We start from the raw sequence: 21,749 nt of genomic DNA on the forward strand, positions 1-21,749 counted from the left end.
ACAGCATACTTTGTGATACTACAGCCCCAGAGGTCCACACTATGCACCAGCCCTGAAACATCAGCAGGGGGTCCTGAAAGCAGGAAACCGGCCCTCTACTATTCCCCGGTCAGGTAAAACTTTGACCAAAATACATGCACTACTATTGCTTGGACAGAAAAGCTCACTGAATGGTGCACAGGCATAATCACTTGCCCTTTGTGCCCAACTACCTGTGTATCTGATATCTTGACTTATATTTTGGCTCTAGCATCATGATAATCAAGCCTGAGTGAAGAGCCCTAGCCTGTCCCTGACTATGTAAGGTCTTGGACTTGCTTTGTGACCTGAAGGAATGCACCAAGCATGTCTTTATGCGATATAGAGGACCTCTGGTAGTGTACCATGTTCGTGAGTTTGATTGTGGGGCCAGATCTTTTTATCTGTGTTACTGAGACAGTAGTCTACAGGTCCCTCTTGAGTAAAGTTCTGGTGTTTTGTGTATGCCATAACTTTGTGCTGGCATCCTGTGTGTAAGTCAGGTGCATGTGCAGTGGGTATGTAGCATATGTGTGTTAGTAAGGCTCCGTCTGTGAGTGTGATTGAGTAATGAAGCCAGTGGGATCCATTTTGTATGACCATGGTTTGTCAAATCACATGATGAAGGATGAGGACAGCTACACCGAATAGTGGAAGTGTATTTCCTGCATTCCTGTGGATGGAGATCCAGACAGTTAAATGAGGAAGATGGAGACTAAACTACCTTTAGAAACCCCAGCAGGGCATTTGTTCTCAAGGGCTAGTGCTTAGTTACTCAGGAGCTGCTGATTAGTTCTTCCTGAGCACTGTCAGTTGGCCGATGATGTGAGTGAAGGATGGGGCTGCAGATTCTAGTGTGTCAGGGGATGGGGTTTGTAAGTCTGGACTGCCCTTTTGTATATCCTTGATTCCTGCTTATAGAGGTTGACAATAGCCAGATGCAGAAACCTCATGGGAGGGTCTGCCAGAATGCCTAGAAGCTTACCTGCTTTCTAAGATCTGGCTGGCCCTGCAGTATGAGAAATTGTTCGGGAGGAGACACAAACACATCTCCAGACTACTACAAAGAGCCGTGACATGCCGTAGAGGGTCCCCTTAGTCTCTCAATCCTGAGTCCTGGCAGAAACTGCTTTAAGCAAGTATCTGCTTGGCTCAATCTAAGCTCCATCTGCTGAGCAAAGATACCTGCCTAGTTGATGCATTATTTCATCTTATTGAGGCTGCATTTGAGGTGTAACAACATCAGCTTGGTTAAGGCTTAAACCATGCCATTGGGCTGATCAGGGCTGCGTCTGCTGTGTCACAACATTTGGCCTGTTGAGACTGCAACTACTATTTGGCCTGAATTGGGAAGCATCTGCAGTGCAATGATAGTGGCCAAATCAGGACTGCAATTCCCATGCAACAATATCGGCATGGTCAGGCCACATCTGCTGTGGTATGACATTGATTCGCTCAGTGCTGATTCAACCCAAGTGACTGACTAGCCCTGTCTAGGGTCTAGACCAGCTGTGAAGCCCATGCAGATCTGCTGTTGCCTGGGCTGCATCTGCACTCCAAGTGCTTGAGCTGCTGCACAGAAAAGACAGAAGGTGGGTGGCTGTACCCTTAGAGACATGCCAATGCTTGACCTACAAGATGGCCCTTGACTCTTTTCTTGTTTACCATTGTTCACCCAATAAATCAATCAAACAGTATTTATAAAGTACGACTTATCACCTGGTGCTGATGGTCCTGTTGCAAGGGAGGGTCAGTTGAACAGACAGGCCTTGAGTCCTTTCTTGAATTCAAGCAGAGAGGGTGATGTTCGGAGGTGAAGGGGAGGTCATTCCAGGATTTCACGATGAGGTAGTAGAAGGAGCGTCTTTCCATGTTGCTTTGGCAATTTAGGGGGTGTGAGCGAGTGCTAGGGAGGTGGATTGCAGGTATCTGGGGAGTTGGTGACAGTTCAGGCGGTGATTGATCTATGCCGGTCCCAGGTTGTGTAGGACCTTGTAAGTTTGGATCAGCATCTTGAATTGACATCTCTTCTGGATCGGGAGCCAGTGGAGTTTCTTGAGGTGAGGGGTGATATGGGTCTGCTTGGGGAGGTCGAGGATGAGTCTGGCTGCTACATTCAGTATGGTCTGTCGTCTCTTCAGGAGTTGAAAGGTGGTTCCCACATAGTGTGCATTGCATTATTCCAGCAGGCTGGTGACAAGGGGTTGAGTGACGGTTCGTCTGGAATAATGGGGAATCATTTATAGATTTTATGGAGAATGCAAAGGGTGAAGAAGCAGGCAGAGTAGACTGCTTTGATCTGGCCTTTCATGGTGAGCATGGTGTCGAGGAAGATGCCAAGGTTTCGTGTCTGTGGGTCCTGGTTCAGAAGGCTAACAGGAGTCACTCCACGGGGAGGTGTTCCTGAAGATCAATACTTCAGCCTTGTCCATGTTGAGTTTCAGCAGTTGTCTTCCATCCAGTTGGCGATGCTTATCATGCACCTGCGGAAGATAGTAATGGTGGTGGAGGGGTCTTCTGATAGCGAGAGGATCAGCAGGGTGTCTTTGGCTTAAGAAATGATGGTTAGTCCATGGGTTCTGAAAGGGCGTCATCTAGGTGTAGAATAGAGTAGGGCTGAAGGATGAGCCTTTAGGGATGCCGCTGATGATGTTCTTGGGTTCTGAGGTGAAAGGAGGCAGCCGGATTTTCTTGGTTCTGCCAGTGAGGATGGAGGCGATCCATTAGAGGACATCTCCTCGGATTCGAAAGTGTTGAAGCCTCTTTATGAGTGTGTGATGGGGAATGGTGTTGAATGCTTCTGAGAAGCCAAGGAGGATCAGCGCAGCTGTGTCTACCTGGTCAAGAAGTGTTCTGATGCCATCTACGGCAGTCATCAGGGCTGTTTCAGTGTTGTGGTTGGTGCTGAATGCATATTTGGACGTGTCCAGAAGGTTGTTTCTCTCCGTGTCTTCTATGAGTTGGCGGTTGTGGGTTTTTCAAAGACTTTAGTGGGAAAAGGGAACAGGGAGATGGGACGATACTTCTTGAGTTCGCTGGGGTCGGTGAAAGGTTTCTTGAGAAGGATTTTAACTTCTGTGTTGCCATTCTTCAGGGAAGGTAACCATGGTGATGGACACATTGAAGATGATGGTGAGCTGGTTGCTGGTCAGCTTGCTCCCAGTGTTGAAGATGTGGTGGAGAAAGGGGTCCGTGAGAGCTGCTGAGTAGACGGAGTTCATGATGGCTGTGGTGTTGTTGGTGAAAAGCTGATCTCAGGTGAGGAGCATGTGGTTGGAGTTTGTGTCTGTTGAAGGGAGGTGGTTGAGGGTGTCAGCGCTGGTGGGTTGGGATTTGAAGTTTTTGTATATAGTAGAGATCTTGACATGTAAGAAGTCTGCCAGGGTGTCGCAAAGTTCCTTGGAAGGGGTGATGACAATTTGGGTGGTTGATGGGTTGGAGAATTCTCTGACAATATTGAATTGTTCTTTGCTGTGGTTTGAAATGGCTTTGATGCAGTCTGCAAGGGTGCTCCTTTTCCTCTCCATGGGGAGTTGGTGGTATTGGTTGAGGGATCTCTTGAAGAAGGCACAGTCTGTAGGCTTCTTACTGGCCATTTTCTTTTGAGTTGTTTGCCAGTACGTTTGGTGGTTCTCAGTTCCTCTGTGTTCCAACTGGCTTGTTTGTAGGAGCTCTTGAGTTTGGTGGGTTCTATGGGGGAGAATATGTTGGCACAATTGGTGATCCATGCGGATAGGTTTTTGACAGCCTGTTTTAGGTTGGTTGCAGTGTCAGGTTGGGCGAAGTTGAGGGGGTCGGTCCACTGGCTCTCTGATAGGTTGCTCCAGCCAGAGGAGGAACTATAAGACTCTCGATACAGTCTGAGGGAAGCTTGAAAAATGTTTCACATCTACTAGAACACCATGGGTAAGAAACTTGAATTGAATTGAACTGTATGAACATTCAACTTGTGGGATGAAGTAGAGACTGCAACTGTGCTTGTTTCCTGTCTTTTACCATCAGTGCTGGGGGTAGCCATCCTCTAGGGAATCACCATGGATGGATTTAGTGCACAGAGGGCTCACAGGCCGTAAATGTATGGAGTCACCAGAGTCACTGACTTGTGCCTTATGTTGCAATGTGTAACTTTTATTACTTTTGTGTGATTAAAAGTACTTTCTTTGATTAAAAATAAGCACTGGGTTTGACAGCCAAGGTATTATGTCTGTTGGTTGATTGTTGAGTTCTGAACTTATGCATCTCCCCCACTACCTCCCCAAGAAGCATGTGAGCGTTTACCCTGAGAGTTAAATGGGAAAGGTGTCGTCTTTAATCCAGTTTACAGTGAGTTAATAGGAACGACCCCAAGACACCAGTGGCACAAGACCTCAATCACCATGGTTGAGGTCAAGTAGACTCTGACTGGCCAGCACTTCCCTAAATAGGTTTAACAACTATGAAGATGCATTTGTAACCTATATTACCTCATTGTCATTACAAAAAAATATATATACATTCATCCATTATCTTGTGTTGATGTACCATTCACTTAAAAAACAAGAGGTTCATTAACCTGACAATTCACACCAAAGTTTGAATGTTTTTTTAAAAATCCAACAAAAGGGAAATACCTTTCTCATTCAATCGTTTCAAAAGTTTTGTTTGTGGAAGTTTTGTACTTTGAGGCAGAAGGTTCACTATTGATTCAAAAAATTGTACAGTTTAGAAGATTTTACTTTCATACACATTCAACTATCCACTAAAATATATAAGGGCAGTGGGGGCTACTTACTTGTATCAATTAATTGATTTCTCCACATTGGCCTATACTGGATCAGATCCCGTATTAAATATCATTAACTTTTGCCATACATATGAATGTATACACTTAGCAATTGAAAAAAGTTATAACTGTTCCAATGGAACAATTAGTATATATATATATATATATATATATATATATATATATATATATATATATATATCAAAGCTCTTGAGGTTTGCCACACGAGTAGGAATCACTCGAACAACAGGTAAGGTTCACCTCACAACCTTTAATCTTAGGTACAGACGGACTTTGCAGGCGAACAAACAAACAGTCTCAACGCTTTGCCTGACGCGCTTCGAGTATCATCTCTTCTTCAGAGGCTGAACGTTGAAGTTTGCAGTTACGGACACTCTTCCTCCATTTTATCGGCATTATGACACGCCCCTCGATGGGCCGCCCAAATGGGTGCTATGCTTGCTGCCTTATGGGAAAGAGAGTCCACTTATTTTGCCGTGAATCGGTGCTACTTATCTGTCGTTCTTAGAGGCTCTGGATGCGCCCTCCGCTTGCTAGTTCGTCCTAATACACAGCCTGTTGCACCACACGAGGACGGGTGAAGCCAAGTCCCGAGCGGCCCCTAATCTTCATAGGGTGGTGCATTCCCAGCAGCTGGACTGCCGCTTGTAAATCAAAGCTCTTGAGGATTGCCACACGAGTAGGAATCACTCGAACAACAGGTAAGGTTCACCTCACAACCTTTAATCTTAGGTACAGACGGACTTTGCAGGCGAACAAACAAACAGTCTCAACGCTTTGCCTGACGCGTTTCGAGTATCATCTCTTCTTCAGAGGCTGAACGTTGAAGTTTGCAGTTACGGACACTCTTCCTCCATTTTATCGGCATTATGACACGCCCCTCGATGGGCCCCCCAAATGGGTGCTATGCTTGCTGCCTTATGGGAAAGAGAGTCCACTTATTTTGCCGTGAATCGGTGCTACTTATCTGTCGTTCTTAGAGGCTCTGGATGCGCCCTCCGCTTGCTAGTTCGTCCTAATCCACAGCCTGTTGCCCCACACGAGGACGGGTGAAGCCAAGTCCCCAGCGGCCCCTAATCTTCATAGGGTGGTGCATTCCCAGCGGCTGGACTGCCGCTTGTAAATCAAAGCTCTTGAGGTTTGCCACACGAGTAGGAATCACTCGAACAACAGGTAAGGTTCACCTCACAACATTTAATCTTAGGTACAGACGGACTTTGCAGGCGAACAAACAAACAGTCTCAACACTTTGCCTGACGCGTTTCGAGTATCATCTCTTCTTCAGAGGCTGAACGTTGAAGTTTGCAGTTACGGACACTCTTCCTCCATTTTATCGGCATTATGACACGCCCCTCGATGGGCCGCCCAAATGGGTGCTATGCTTGCTGCCTTATGGGAAAGAGAGTCCACTTATTTTGCCGTGAATCGGTGCTACTTATCTGTCGTTCTTAGAGGCTCTGGATGCGCCCTCCGCTTGCTAGTTCGTCCTAATCCACAGCCTGTTGCCCCACACGAGGACGGGTGAAGCCAAGTCCCCAGCGGCCCCTAATCTTCATAGGGTGGTGCATTCCCAGCGGCTGGACTGCCGCTTGTAAATCAAAGCTCTTGAGGTTTGCCACACGAGTAGGAATCACTCGAACAACAGGTAAGGTTCACCTCACAACCTTTAATCTTAGGTACAGACGGACTTTGCAGGCGAACAAACAAACAGTCTCAACGCTTTGCCTGACGCGTTTCGAGTATCATCTCTTCTTCAGAGGCTGAACGTTGAAGTTTGCAGTTACGGACACTCTTCCTCCATTTTATCGGCATTATGACACGCCCCTCGATGGGCCGCCCAAATGGGTGCTATGCTTGCTGCCTTATGGGAAAGAGAGTCCACTTATTTTGCCGTGAATCGGTGCTACTTATCTGTCGTTCTTAGAGGCTCTGGATGCGCCCTCCGCTTGCTAGTTCGTCCTAATCCACAGCCTGTTGCCCCACACGAGGACGGGTGAAGCCAAGTTCCCAGCGGCCCCTAATCTTCATAGGGTGGTGCATTCCCAGCGGCTGGACTGCCGCTTGTAAATCAAAGCTCTTGAGGTTTGCCACACGAGTAGGAATCACTCGAACAACAGGTAAGGTTCACCTCACAACCTTTAATCTTAGGTACAGACGGACTTTGAAGGCGAACAAACAAACAGTCTCAACGCTTTGCCTGACGCGTTTCGAGTATCATCTCTTCTTCAGAGGCTGAACGTTGAAGTTTGCAGTTACGGACACTCTTCCTCCATTTTATCGGCATTATGACACGCCCCTCGATGGGCCGCCCAAATGGGTGCTATGCTTGCTGCCTTATGGGAAAGAGAGTCCACTTATTTTGCCGTGAATCGGTGCTACTTATCTGTCGTTCTTAGAGGCTCTGGATGCGCCCTCCGCTTGCTAGTTCGACCTGGCTTCACCCCTTCTCGTATGGGGCAAAAGGCTGTGGATGAGGACGAACTGGCAAGCGAGGGGCGCATCCAGAGCCTCTAAGAACAACAGATAAGTAGCACCGATTCACGGCAAAATAAGTGGACTCTCTTTACCATAAGGCAGCAAGCATTGAACCCATCTGGGCGGCCTTTCGAGGGGCGTGTCATAATGCCGATATAATGGAGGGAGAGTGTCCGTAACTGCAAACTTCAACGTCCAGCCTCTGAAGAAGAGATGATACTCGAAACGCGTCAGGCAAAGCGTTGAGACTGTTTGTTTGCTCGCCTGCAAAGTTCGTCTGTACCGAAGATTAAAGGTTGTGAGGTGAACCTTACCTGTTGTTCGAGTGATTCCTACTCGTGTGGCATACCTCAAGAGCTTTGATTTACAAGCGGCAGTCCAGCCGCTGGGAATGCACCACCCTACGAAGATTAGGGGCCGCTGGGGACCTGGCTTCACCCGTCCTCGTGTGGGGCAACAGGCTGTGGATAAGGACGAACTGGCAAGCGAGGGGCGCATCCAGAGCCTCTAAGAACAACAGATAAGTAGCACCGATTCACGGCAAAATAAGTGGACTCTCTTTCCCATAAGGCAGCAAGCATTGAACCCATCTGGGCGGCCTTTCGAGGGGTGTGTCATAATTCCGATATAATGGAGGGAGAGTGTCCGTAACTGCAAACTTCAACGTCCAGCCTCTGAAGAAGAGATGATACTCGAAACGCGTCAGGCAAAGCGTTGAGACTGTTTGTTTGCTCGCCTGCAAAGTTCGTCTGTACCGAAGATTAAAGGTTGTGAGGTGAACCTTACCTGTTGTTCGAGTGATTCCTATTCGTGTGGCATACCTCAAGAGCTTTGATTTACAAGCGGCAGTCCAGCCGCTGGGAATGCACCACCCTACGAAGATTAGGGGCCGCTGGGGACCTGGCTTCACCCGTCCTCGTGTGGGGCAACAGGCTGTGGATAAGGACGAACTGGCAAGCGAGGGGCGCATCCTGAGCCTCTAAGAACAACAGATAAGTAGCACCGATTCACGGCAAAATAAGTGGACTCTCTTTCCCATAAGGCAGCAAGCATTGAACCCATCTGGGCGGCCTTTCGAGGGGCATGTCATAATGCCGATATAATGGAGGGAGAGTGTCCGTAACTGCAAACTTCAACGTCCAGCCTCTGAAGAAGAGATGATACTCGAAACGCGTCAGGCAAAGCGTTGAGACTGTTTGTTTGCTCGCCTGCAAAGTTCGTCTGTACCGAAGATTAAAGGTTGTGAGGTGAACCTTACCTGTTGTTCGAGTGATTCCTACTCGTGTGGCATACCTCAAGAGCTTTGATTTACAAGCGGCAGTCCAGCCGCTGGGAATGCACCACCCTACGAAGATTAGGGGCCGCTGGGGACCTGGCTTCACCCGTCCTCGTGTGGGGCATCAGGCTGTGGATAAGGACGAACTGGCAAGTGAGGGGCGCATCCAGAGCCTCTAAGAACAACAGATAAGTAGCACCGATTCACGGCAAAATAAGTGGACTCTCTTTCCCATAAGGCAGCAAGCATTGAACCCATCTGGGCGGCCTTTCGAGGGGTGTGTCATAATGCCGATATAATGGAGGGAGAGTGTCCGTAACTGCAAACTTCAACGTCCAGCCTCTGAAGAAGAGATGATACTCGAAACGCGTCAGGCAAAGCGTTGAGACTGTTTGTTTGCTCGCCTGCAAAGTTCGTCTGTACCGAAGATTAAAGGTTGTGAGGTGAACCTTACCTGTTGTTCGAGTGATTCCTATTCGTGTGGCATACCTCAAGAGCTTTGATTTACAAGCGGCAGTCCAGCCGCTGGGAATGCACCACCCTACGAAGATTAGGGGCCGCTGGGGACCTGGCTTCACCCGTCCTCGTGTGGGGCAACAGGCTGTGGATAAGGACGAACTGGCAAGCGAGGGGCGCATCCTGAGCCTCTAAGAACAACAGATAAGTAGCACCGATTCACGGCAAAATAAGTGGACTCTCTTTCCCATAAGGCAGCAAGCATTGAACCCATCTGGGCGGCCTTTCGAGGGGCATGTCATAATGCCGATATAATGGAGGGAGAGTGTCCGTAACTGCAAACTTCAACGTCCAGCCTCTGAAGAAGAGATGATACTCGAAACGCGTCAGGCAAAGCGTTGAGACTGTTTGTTTGCTCGCCTGCAAAGTTCGTCTGTACCGAAGATTAAAGGTTGTGAGGTGAACCTTACCTGTTGTTCGAGTGATTCCTACTCGTGTGGCATACCTCAAGAGCTTTGATTTACAAGCGGCAGTCCAGCCGCTGGGAATGCACCACCCTACGAAGATTAGGGGCCGCTGGGGACCTGGCTTCACCCGTCCTCGTGTGGGGCAACAGGCTGTGGATAAGGACGAACTGGCAAGCAAGGGGTGCATCCAGAACCTCTAAGAACAACAGATAAGTAGCACCGATTCACGGCAAAATAAGTGGACTCTCTTTCCCATAAGGCAGCAAGCATTGAACCCATCTGGGCGGCCTTTCGAGGGGCGTGTCATAATGCCGATATAATGGAGGGAGAGTGTCCGTAACTGCAAACTTCAACGTCCAGCCTCTGAAGAAGAGATGATACTCGAAACGCGTCAGGCAAAGCGTTGAGACTGTTTGTTTGCTCGCCTGCAAAGTTCGTCTGTACCGAAGATTAAAGGTTGTGAGGTGAACCTTACCTGTTGTTCGAGTGATTCCTACTCGTGTGGCATACCTCAAGAGCTTTGATTTACAAGCGGCAGTCCAGCCGCTGGGAATGCACCACCCTACGAAGATTAGGGGCCACTGGGGACCTGGCTTCACCCGTCCTCGTGTGGGGCAACAGGCTGTGGATAAGGACGAACTGGCAAGCGAGGGGCGCATCCAGAGCCTCTAAGAACAACAGATAAGTAGCACCGATTCACGGCAAAATAAGTGGACTCTCTTTCCCATAAGGCAGCAAGCATTGAATTCATCTGGGCGGCCTTTCGAGGGGCGTGTCATAATGCCGATATAATGGAGGGAGAGTGTCCGTAACTGCAAACTTCAACGTCCAGCCTCTGAAGAAGAGATGATACTCGAAACGCGTCAGGCAAAGCGTTGAGACTGTTTGTTTGCTCGCCTGCAAAGTTCGTCTGTACCGAAGATTAAAGGTTGTGAGGTGAACCTTACCTGTTGTTCGAGTGATTCCTACTCGTGTGGCATACCTCAAGAGCTTTGATTTACAAGCGGCAGTCCAGCCGCTGGGAATGCACCACCCTACGAAGATTAGGGGCCGCTGGGGACCTGGCTTCACCCGTCCTCGTGTGGGGCAACAGGCTGTGGATAAGGACGAACTGGCAAGCGAGGGGCGCATCCAGAGCCTCTAAGAACAACAGATAAGTAGCACCGATTCACGGCAAAATAAGTGGACTCTCTTTCCCATAAGGCAGCAAGCATTGAACCCATCTGGGCGGCCTTTCGAGGGGTGTGTCATAATGCCGATATAATGGAGGGAGAGTGTCCGTAACTGCAAACTTCAACGTCCAGCCTCTGAAGAAGAGATGATACTCGAAACGCGTCAGGCAAAGCGTTGAGACTGTTTGTTTGCTCGCCTGCAAAGTTCGTCTGTACCGAAGATTAAAGGTTGTGAGGTGAACCTTACCTGTTGTTCGAGTGATTCCTACTCGTGTGGCATACCTCAAGAGCTTTGATTTACAAGCGGCAGTCCAGCCGCTGGGAATGCACCACCCTACGAAGATTAGGGGCCGCTGGGGACCTGGCTTCACCCGTCCTCGTGTGGGGCAACAGGCTGTGGATAAGGACGAATTGGCAAGAGAGGGGCGCATCCAGAGCCTCTAAGAACAACAGATAAGTAGCACCGATTCACGGCAAAATAAGTGGACTCTCTTTCCCATAAGGCAGCAAGCATTGAACCCATCTGGGCGGCCTTTCGAGGGGCGTGTCATAATGCCGATATAATGGAGGGAGAGTGTCCGTAACTGCAAACTTCAACGTCCAGCCTCTGAAGAAGAGATGATACTCGAAACGCGTCAGGCAAAGCGTTGAGACTGTTTGTTTGCTCGCCTGCAAAGTTCGTCTGTACCGAAGATTAAAGGTTGTGAGGTGAACCTTACCTGTTGTTCGAGTGATTCCTACTCGTGTGGCATACCTCAAGAGCTTTGATATATATATATATATATATATATATATATATATATATATTATCTACTGGCGGTCGCCAGTAGATAGTTATAGTTAGGACCGTGTTTCCATAGGAAATCCGCAACATTCTATTTGGAATAACTTTGGCGCCGATTGATGAATCCTCGCGAAATTTTCAAAATCGGTGGGGCGCTCCGCTCCGCTCCTACCCTGAAAGTCTCGTGGGGATTTGTCAAGCGGGGGCTGAGAAAAAAGGGGGGTCCCAAAACGCATTTTTCCCATGCAATTTTCCATAGGGACCTTTAGTCCAAGGTACAGCCCAAACGGCTGAACAGAATTACTTTAAATTTGGCAAAGAGGTAGTCCTCAGGTCAGGGATGCCTTTTGCATATCTGGAGTCAATCTGTTCAGTAGTTCCTGAGAAAATTGCAGTTAAAAGTACATACATATCTATAGCCTCGCACGGTGACGTGCGCGAGCGCAATTTTGATTGGTTGTTAGATGTCAGTAAACATTCGAATCGGTCGAAATCAGGAAGTGTCGGCCGCCATTTTGTCTCTCGCAGTCTGAGGCAGTGCAAAACAAAGGTGGAGAACGTGAAAAAGGGGCAGGGTGGACAGTTCCTGACCCCCTAGCCTTTGTCAGGGGGTCACTGAAGGACCCCCAAGGATGAAAAAAACATTTTATTTTTTAAAAAGCGCGTGGTGCGCGCACGGTGCGCGCACAGCACGCACGGTGCGCGCACGGCACGCACAACGCATCGTGGGCGCTCGGTGCGCTATGCGCACCGAGCGCCCACAGCGCGTGCACGGTCTGCGAAGCGCACTGTGCGCGCACGGTGCGTGCACGGGGAAGAACCTGAAAAAAAAAATATTAATAAATACATAACTTAGCATTTAAAAAACCGTACAAGTTCACTTAAAAAACTATAGATTTCACACCCGTTATAGTTAGGAATTAGCATTTAAAAAACCTTGCAAATTCACTTAAAAAACCATAGGTTTCACACATGTTATAGTTAGCTGGACATTTCCCTCGCAAAAAACCAATGAAATTCCCCCGTTATAGTTAGTGCAGGCAACTATAACTCACGCGACCGCAATCCTCTGCTGATGACGTCAGATATTACATCACTGATTAAATATGTGTCTTTCTGAAAAATAAATATTTGTAATATATGTATAGCTAAAGATTAATGGAAGAAGACATGGGTAAATAGGTGTCTAAATACAGTGATGTAATATCTGACGTCATGTGGCGCATACTGGAGATACCTGGTGGGCTAGTTGGCCGCCAGGGACCCTCAGGATTGAGGAGAAATTAATTCTCCAACTCCACAGGGCGTGTTTATAGACATGTCGCCTCAGGCCACGCCCCCTTCCTTCACCATTGTGCAAGCACGCCCCATGGCGAGTTATAAGTTGGGAAATTAATTCTCTTTCAATACTGAGGGTCCCTGAGGGCCAACTAGCCCAACAGGTATCTCCAGTATGCGTCAATTATACACCCCAACACTCACATATAATGTCTAAAAACATATATAGCTACTCACATATATACAACTGAGACATCAATTCACTAATCAACACACCTGTTCAGTCAGCTACTCATACAGCCCTTCCGGAATGCACTTTTGAATCTATACAACCAGTGAATCAGCCATTCAGACTTGTATGCACAGAGTCAGACATGAATATTTGTACAAATAGAAAGTTGGTGTAGGTATGTATTATGTGTGGCAAAGGAGCCCCAGTCATTTCTGTTTCTCATTGGTAGTGTAGATAAAGAAATTACTTAATGGGAAAACAATCCTCTCTGTGTAGTTTAACTAGGAAAAAAAATTCTTTAAGACTAGAAAGATGTTCTCTGCAAGAGTTTCCAGTTGTGGGTTTAGAAATGTTTGCTTGGGATATGTTTTAAGAACGTATACCTAGAAAAGAAATATATACATTTTAAAAACAGTGGGAAATTTAAAACACGATTCCATGTAAAGCTGCTCCTTTCTTAAATTTCCAGCTTTGTTTGTGAATCGGGCACCTAATGTGCCTCGTAAATTATAAAAGCAACTCCATTTCTAGTATCTGTGTTATAGTATAGATAAATGATTTCTGAACTAATATCAATTAATGAAACCACTCCACCAGGTAGCTAGGCAATGGATTAAAAGTAAATGATTTTAAATTAACATGGTTTGTTACTGAAAAGAGTACAACGTTCAATCAAACAATATTAAATGTATAAAATACCAAGCACTGGACAATTATCACCATGATATAGGTTTTTGGGCAAAAAACTGCAATTAATGCACTTAAATGAATAAATCATAAACCGCACCGGGCGAAATTCTTCAACAAGAAACTTTCATATGTAATTATTAGATATTGTTGTAGAAATTCGAAACTGTTAGCATTCAAAGATGCTAGACAAAACATTACTAACTGGGTGTCGCGTTCTTCTTTGTAGGTTTTCCAGCCCCACTTTTATTCTTTATGTTTTGGTACTTAAAGATTGGTCGCTTAGTGCAAACCCTAAAATGCAATTAAAATCAGCACTATGGGGCAGATTTACAATAACTGGCGCATCCCTGCATATCAGCAGGGATCCGCCAGTTATTGTGCGTCACGGCTCCGCTACCATGGATGCGCCGCATTTACAATGCGGCGCACCATGGGGCAAAAACGGACAGATGCGTGACGCATTTGTGCCGTAAAGGCGGCGCATTGCTGGAGTTGCATCGCAAGTGCGACGCAGCTCCAGCAAGGCTCCGGGGTGCCCTATCTTTACAATACTGGTTCAATCCTTACGTCTGCTTCAAGCAGGCGCAGGGTTTTGACGCAGCATGGGCTCAAAAGTGACTGAGTGAAATCAGTGACGCAACGGCGGTGTAAAATAGGCGCAAGGGGCTTGTAAATCTGCCCCTAAATGTCTTACTGACTACGAAAAAAACATTGCTAATCTCACCATTTTTACGACCCTCATTCTACAATTAAATTAAAACAGTTTCAGTACGGAAATGTCAATGCAACCCATACACTTTGTACCTCCTTTCCACAAGAAAAACACAACCCAGCACTATTCAGACAGCTGAGCCCTGCCCCAAAGACACATTTCAGGGCCGAATGGCCATTAGGCATCTCTGCCTTTTCAGGCAGAGCTGCAGGCTAAGGGGTTTGATGGCTGCCATGACAGAATGATGAAAGACCCCCGTCCCAATTCTAATCACAGCCTCCTGCAGTGTGGATCTTGGTTTCCAGGGCTAATTTTTGTTTTAGGTTCCACCCTGCCAAAATGTGCAGTGACCAGTAAGACTCAAAACAAGCTATCATTCCCTCTCAGTAATCCCAGCCACACCAACTAACTGAATTGACTTGCTTTCAGAAAAGTCTCCATGGTGAATCATTAGTCAGTCATCTCCTACCAATTCTACACAGTTCCTACCCAGATGACAACATTGATGACAAGCACAACTCTCACAAGTTCTGTGGCATGGTCATCTGCCCACAAATTTTGGCCCTTCAATCTGGAATAGGCTTGAATATTTGGTGAACTTTGAATTTGCCAAAAACCGGGTGAATCAAGTGTGAACTGATATTGTTTACCAACCAGCAGCATGTCACTAGAGGTGATGAACCTATCTGAATACATTTACATGACGCCTTATCTCTCAGTGCGGTTTATAAAGTTTAGTCATTAGGTGCATTTCTTCAAAACAGCTCCTAATTAAAAGCAGTTATAACCATTGTTTAATAGTGACTCAAGTAAGAAGCACTCTAGTTAATCCACGTTGACAAACAGTACAACCACATTTAAGATGGTGAATGGTTTTGTATTGTTTGTCTGCTATTGGAATAGCCGTGTGCCTGGATTGTATCTTAGTGGGATTCCTAACGTTTCAATCTCTAAGTTGTATTCAAGAGTGAAATGGTGAAGTAGCACCACACTGAATTCAATTATATATAAAAACAAAATTTCCTTGGTCTCCCTGATAACCGGAATGCAACAAGTAAAACATACCATAGGAAGAAGTACGTCTTTATGAGGAAACGGCAGCTGTTTAATACTACAGATGGCCAAAATGGACCCTAGTTTGAATCCCTTTCTCTGCAACATAAAATACAATTTCCGTTGCCAATAAACATGGCTAGTTCAGGTTTCAACTCTAGAATAGGTTCATCTCCATTGAGGCTCGACTGGGCTCAGTTATAAAGGTTCCCATTGTCTTTGGCACTTTAAAGTCAAGCACTTTATATTCCAGTATAAATAATTGGTGAATGAATCAGTCACAAAGTAGGTGGAATATTAGAGTGGAATATTAGAGTGTTTTTTACAGAGGCCTGCAGGTCTTTGATGACAGAATTCCAAATCCATGGTTCACAAGAATTCCAGAATAAATTGAGAGAATATTAGTCAGAACCAATTATTAATTAAAAAAAAACAATATAATGTTACATGTTTAGATTCTGCTACGAATATGTAAGTTAACATTAAGGGATGACAAATAATTCACCACTGCTTACATACCGACATCATAAACGATAATGGAGGGGACTGTTCGCCAATCAAAATGTAAAAGTACAGGTGGAGAGTTTGATCTCCGGCTGCATTTTCTAAGTTTTGAATAAAATAAATCCGAATGTGGTTGTTGCCCTATGGCAATCAGCCCTGCTTCTTGTGTTCACAATCAGCTAAAATGCTTTGTGCATACTAAAGAGATTTAAATTGCAAAATTAAAGTGTTGTGCTTTGGTAATCAGTGACATTATTCTGTTTCTTCAACAACCACATCTTCACACAGCTCTTGTTGACATGCCATTTAAAATGATGATTAAACTATAACGTGCAAAATCCTAGTAAACAAATGTTCATATATGAGCGGGGCTCGAAGCTCGAAACATGTTCATGATTCATTCAGAGGACAACTCGGGGCGATACAGAAATACTGCAAGAATGGCATATATTCTGGCATTTCGCATTTTCATGCAAACAACAATGGACACATTTTGTAAACTCAAATCTGAAGCTGTAAGGCCTATCTTTTTGCTTGTGGGGTTCTACACCAGACTGCGGAGTCTCCTCACTTGTAAACTTACTATTAGTTTACTATATTATATATATATATAATATATATATATATCTATATATATATATATATATACTATCACTAACATAACTGTAATACACACCTTATTCCCCCTTCCCACTAGTCTTCTGTACCCACTACTATGGTGCATTACTGAATGTGTTTCTAGAAGTACTATTGCAAACGTCAAGTACTATCTTTACCTTAATTGTTTTAGCAAACTGTTGTAGTGATGATCGTTATCTACCTATGTACAACGCTAAGTTAGCATAATCGCGTTTAATGTTAGAAAGCCATCTTGCCGCTTTTGCTGCTTTTGCACATGACACTGTAGTCACATGTTATTAGAATTGAGAAATGCTTACTCGACTTTGCTTCACATGAGAACTGTCTGTTGTTAACATCTTGAACAGTGCATAGCGACCTTGGTCTGTACACAGTGTAACAGAAACAGTCTGGATCGCTAGACGGTGCATGTTGTTGAGTTCAGGTTGATCGGCCCACTGGTTTAGCCATAACACGCACGCAGCTGCAAATACCTGAAAGTCGAATGCTTTTAATATTGCAGTGCTACATGTTTTCAACACATTCTGAAGAAGAGCGTTCCTAGGAGCAGAGCATAGCTGATCCTGTGATGTGAACTCTCTGAGCTGATCTATACGGTATGGGGTTCCCCATTCAAGCCTAGAGACCTTTTATTAGTCTAATAATACTATTAGTGTGTTAGAGAAAGGAAGGTGGCCTAGAGCCACTGTAATTTTAGTATGATTGCTCCTTTCATTTTTTATGGTATTGTAACTATGCTGATGGTTTTGATTGTAATCGTTTGTCTGCTAATGTTAGCCAAACTGCTGCATATTAGGACACGAGGTTTATAAAATAAACTCTTTAAACTTTTCACATGTCTCTGTTTATTCTGTTGTGGACTGGTACGAGAATAATTACGAAAAGGTGTTTCTGATTCCCACCATTCCTGAGAAATATACGAAGTCGCTTGTTCTGGGTTGTCTATACATTGGGACCGCGGAGCTAAATCTCGGATAACGAATGGGACACTGATGCTGGCCGGATAGGGGTTCTGGGTTCTGAGGTGAGTTTTTGGTACACCGCAATTCACTGAGGGCCTGGGTTCCTGCGCATAGTTCTGCGCATACGCAGAATCCCTGCAACACTGTCTCTCTGTATTATTATTTTTACAAAATCAATAGAAATGGTCTGAAATGAAAAAAAATTCAGTTTTGTGAATAATGAAAATCAGGCCCTTTGCCTCTGGTCCATGCCTTATTACAGATAAGGGCGCAGAGGCAAAGATGTCATCAGGAATCACCCTGACTGTGTGCCACAAAGAGGTGACACACACTTAATGCACCCTCTTAAGGACACACCCTGAAAGATGGTGAGTGGGGTCCTATGGAGCCCCCAGATATCCCACTGCAGTCGGTGCAGTCACTCACTATACCCACCTGCAGGGAGATCTCTGTATCTCCTTTGAAGAGCAGGCGGTAGCTCCCTACACAGTGAAAGACCAAGCAGTTGTTTCAAACAGCTGCTTCATCTTTCACCAATGTGCCGACCCCAGAGTTGTTTTGTGTTCGTGGCTTCCCTGGGGGAAGGCATTATTGGTACTACGGTGCACAGTTGCAGCCTCTGCAAGGCACCCCTTGTTAAAGGTGTGTTGCAATGCAGACAGGTGGATGCCTCTTCACCATTGTACAACCAAAGGAGCCTATTGTAGACCTAATTTTTTAAATGTGTCATACAACATCACAACTATCTATTCCCCCATTTGCTTTACTCATGTATTGACGGGTTGGAAGCATAGAGCGTTAGACTGTCTTAGCATGGCAGATGAGGTGTTTCAAAGTGTAGCAATGCACATAGGATAGATCTGGGTCAGTAATTTGGGGGTATTAATCAGACATGTCTTTTACATCAGGTACCTTTGTTAGTTTAAGTGTACCTGCTCGGTCAGCAGACGCAGACCACCCTTAAAAAGCAAAGAAAGCTAGGATACATGAGATTATACAAGACCAAGCATGTGTAGGCAGAGCTGATCAGGTCACATCATTTTCCTGTTGTTAGCAAATAGGAAAATCAAAAAACTTATGGGAGACCACTTAATTGGAATTATCTATTTGTGGATAAGATGTGTGTGGAACATTCTGTGTGTGAGGGAAATCACTGTGATCTACAAACTTCTTATCTCATGGATGTTTCCCAGCAGCATTCTAAACCAATAAAGCTCAGTTAAAGATCTCCTGAGTCTTGTTAAACTCATTTCTTGCAAAGATGCCTGCTCAAATAAAACAAGTTATTTTTTTAAAGAACGCTAATTTCTAGAGGCAGATCTAAGAGGTCAGAAACAGGGAATACATGTTCAGCAATGCATTCCTATGTATGGAAGCCCACTAGGCCCAACAAATATATAGGGGCTGATTTACAAGCCCCTGGCGCTGCCGGTGCATCACGTTGCCTGACGCACCAGTGGCACAACCTGCTTAGTGATATTTACATGTTTTTAGAAACAAGGGAACCCAATTGTAATGGTCAGGGACCTTGGGTAGCAATGAGTTTCAAACACAGCAGTCCCCGACAAGGAGAGTACAAGGAGGGGGAATGAATATAGACAAAGAGTTAGTGCTATATTAAAGTTGTCCAGTCGGACAGGGTTGGTTTAATATTGTATACATTTGCAACAAAATGCAGTGGGACACAGTCCTGCGTCCAGCAAGGTACATATAACACAAAAACAAAACAAGGGCTCAGGCAGAACAGATGCTTGTGAGTCATACATTAGATAGAACGAGCAAAAATGAAAAACAACACCGTTACGCAAAAACAATAACAAATTAAATTGGGTTTGCGGTGTACAGAGAGTCGATGATGTTTCGATCCCATAGGAGCAATAGTTGGATCATCATCAGGGCATTATATTACATGCCTGAGTGAAAATTGCCACGGAAATATGAATCGCAGCATGGCCAGGCTGAGGCCTAAAGTTTCTAGAAAATGCAGAAAAAATGCCGGGGAATCAGTGCTTATGAGAGCCGTGATCAATAATCGTAATTGAGAGTAGTAGGACTGACTGGATGTGTCCTCATTTACAGAATGGGCCAATGATAGCCGCAAGGAGCATTGGTATTAAAGACCGTGAAGTGGGTATATTGATGGACTGCAACTGCGTGTCCAAAATGGATAGTCAGCAGTGCAACATTGTGCGGATGGAACGATGACCGTGCGGAGAGGCACGTGAACAAGCTATCTTAATGAAGGACCACAGCGACGTGTCCAAAGCTGACAATCCAGGGATGTTGGAATATTAGTGGTGTGATGACCATGAAACGGATTGGTGTCCACTGCGACCAGGAAGCTAGGTGAGAAGCCCGCAGTGATGGGATTAAATGTATCCAGTGGAGTCATCATGTGATAAGTTTCAGGATCTGTTAGGTGTGTGCCCCTTCTTGCACTAAAACAATCTCCCCACTTCGCAGGCAAGATTGCACCATGGTGCAAGGGTGTCTGAGCTGGCGCATGGCAGCAGTTTGTGCACCAGTGCAGGGGGAAGCACAGAGATGCGACATATTGTTGTAAATATGTCACATCCCTGTGCTTCGAAACTAATGTGGCGCTGAAATCTGCCCCATAGTGATTAGAAAAAAACAAAACAATTGTAAAGCGGATACCTTTCTATGTGCCATCTGAGAGAGGGAACTATGTTGCAACCTTTTGTAAGGTCTGTTATATGGAATGGGACTAAAGTGGGGAGAGGATCTGCTGAGGATGGCTTGCATTCATACTCTAGGCCATCACTTCAAATAGTTGTATGTTATTACAATATTTTTTTCGTAATCCTATGACATTGCTTCAGCAATCTGACACATTATGAATGTAAAAACAGATACAACAATTTTCCACTCTTCTACTTCTAAAGGGACCAACTAAATACAAATCCGCCTTGGTCGTGCAACATTAAAAACAACTCAAACTGAAATGGGAGGCCAAGTACCCGCTGAATGATAACAACATGTGTCTAAGGGCAGTTTTGACCCTTCAGTTATCATCTTTGTGTTTCATTGTGATTGCCTATGTGCAAAGGGTGTTTGTAGAAGCAGCACGTGTCTCAAGATATACTTCAGTGATTAGGGTCAACAAGTGATGAGTTTTAAATAGGTCAAAAGCAGTCTTGATTTACTTGGGTTTCCATTATGAGGGGAGCTGGCTTGGTAGTTTTGACTGAAAATTGCTATTATAGTAGGATCATGTCTGACTTATATATGGTTGGTACTTTTGTGTTGTTACAATACAGTTTGAGTGATTGTCAGTATTAATTGTATTAGATCTAAATAAAGTAGACCATAAAAGTTCAATACAAAGATACATAAACATACAATTAAAATCTCACATAATTGAACAATATGTTTTAAAATCATTTCATATATATAATCATTAGATCATGTAATACTTCATTTGTAACATCCGTACATTGTGTTTACATAGCTGCTTTAACACAGAGGAAAAGTAAGAAGAAAGAAATGCAAGAATCTCAACTAAAGATCCACTATGCATTACTGCCTAACTATTTTCAAATAGTCCTCCGTTCTATTTCATAATAATGACTTTTTACATTTGTTAAAATCCATGGTTTATGATATACTTCTAAGCAACAATTATATATTCATATTGATAAAACCTCAAGTATTAAATTATAATTTATAAATATTCAACAAAATTAATCATGCCATCTAGATATTGTTCTGCAGGCATAAAAGACAGCCCACAAAAAACGTGACATGCCACAACAGAGCTCAACAGTAGGCAGTGATTGCAGGAAGAGATATGCAGGATGGCATTGTGTACACTGTAAAGGCCTTAGAAAAGGTAGGATATAACTTGTTCTCCATTTATTATAGAATTTACAAAAAAGTACAACGTGCATAGTGCTCTGAGGCATCTTGCCGTCACAGGGGCAATTACTTAAATTTAATGTCCAATCATTGGGCTTAGGGAAGCTGACCAGCCGATAGAAAATATCCATTCTAAAGTGAGTCAGGACAAATCTATACCTTGAATTAGATACATCTTTCAGATATAACTGTAGTGACTGGTTAAAATGAGTTGATTTTTTAAAACAGAAGGTTTTAATAATTTGGTCAGCCTAAGGTTCTCTAGGTGCACAGTGCATTAATTATTTTATGCTATTCTAGCAATAGCTACTAGGGAATTGGTATTCTCAAAATAGTCTGGATGCCCCAAGTCTCGACAAAAACATTTGATAT

Source organism: Triturus cristatus, chromosome 5_2, assembly GCF_964204655.1.
Source record: "Triturus cristatus chromosome 5_2, aTriCri1.1, whole genome shotgun sequence".
Taxonomy (NCBI): domain Eukaryota; kingdom Metazoa; phylum Chordata; class Amphibia; order Caudata; family Salamandridae; genus Triturus; species Triturus cristatus.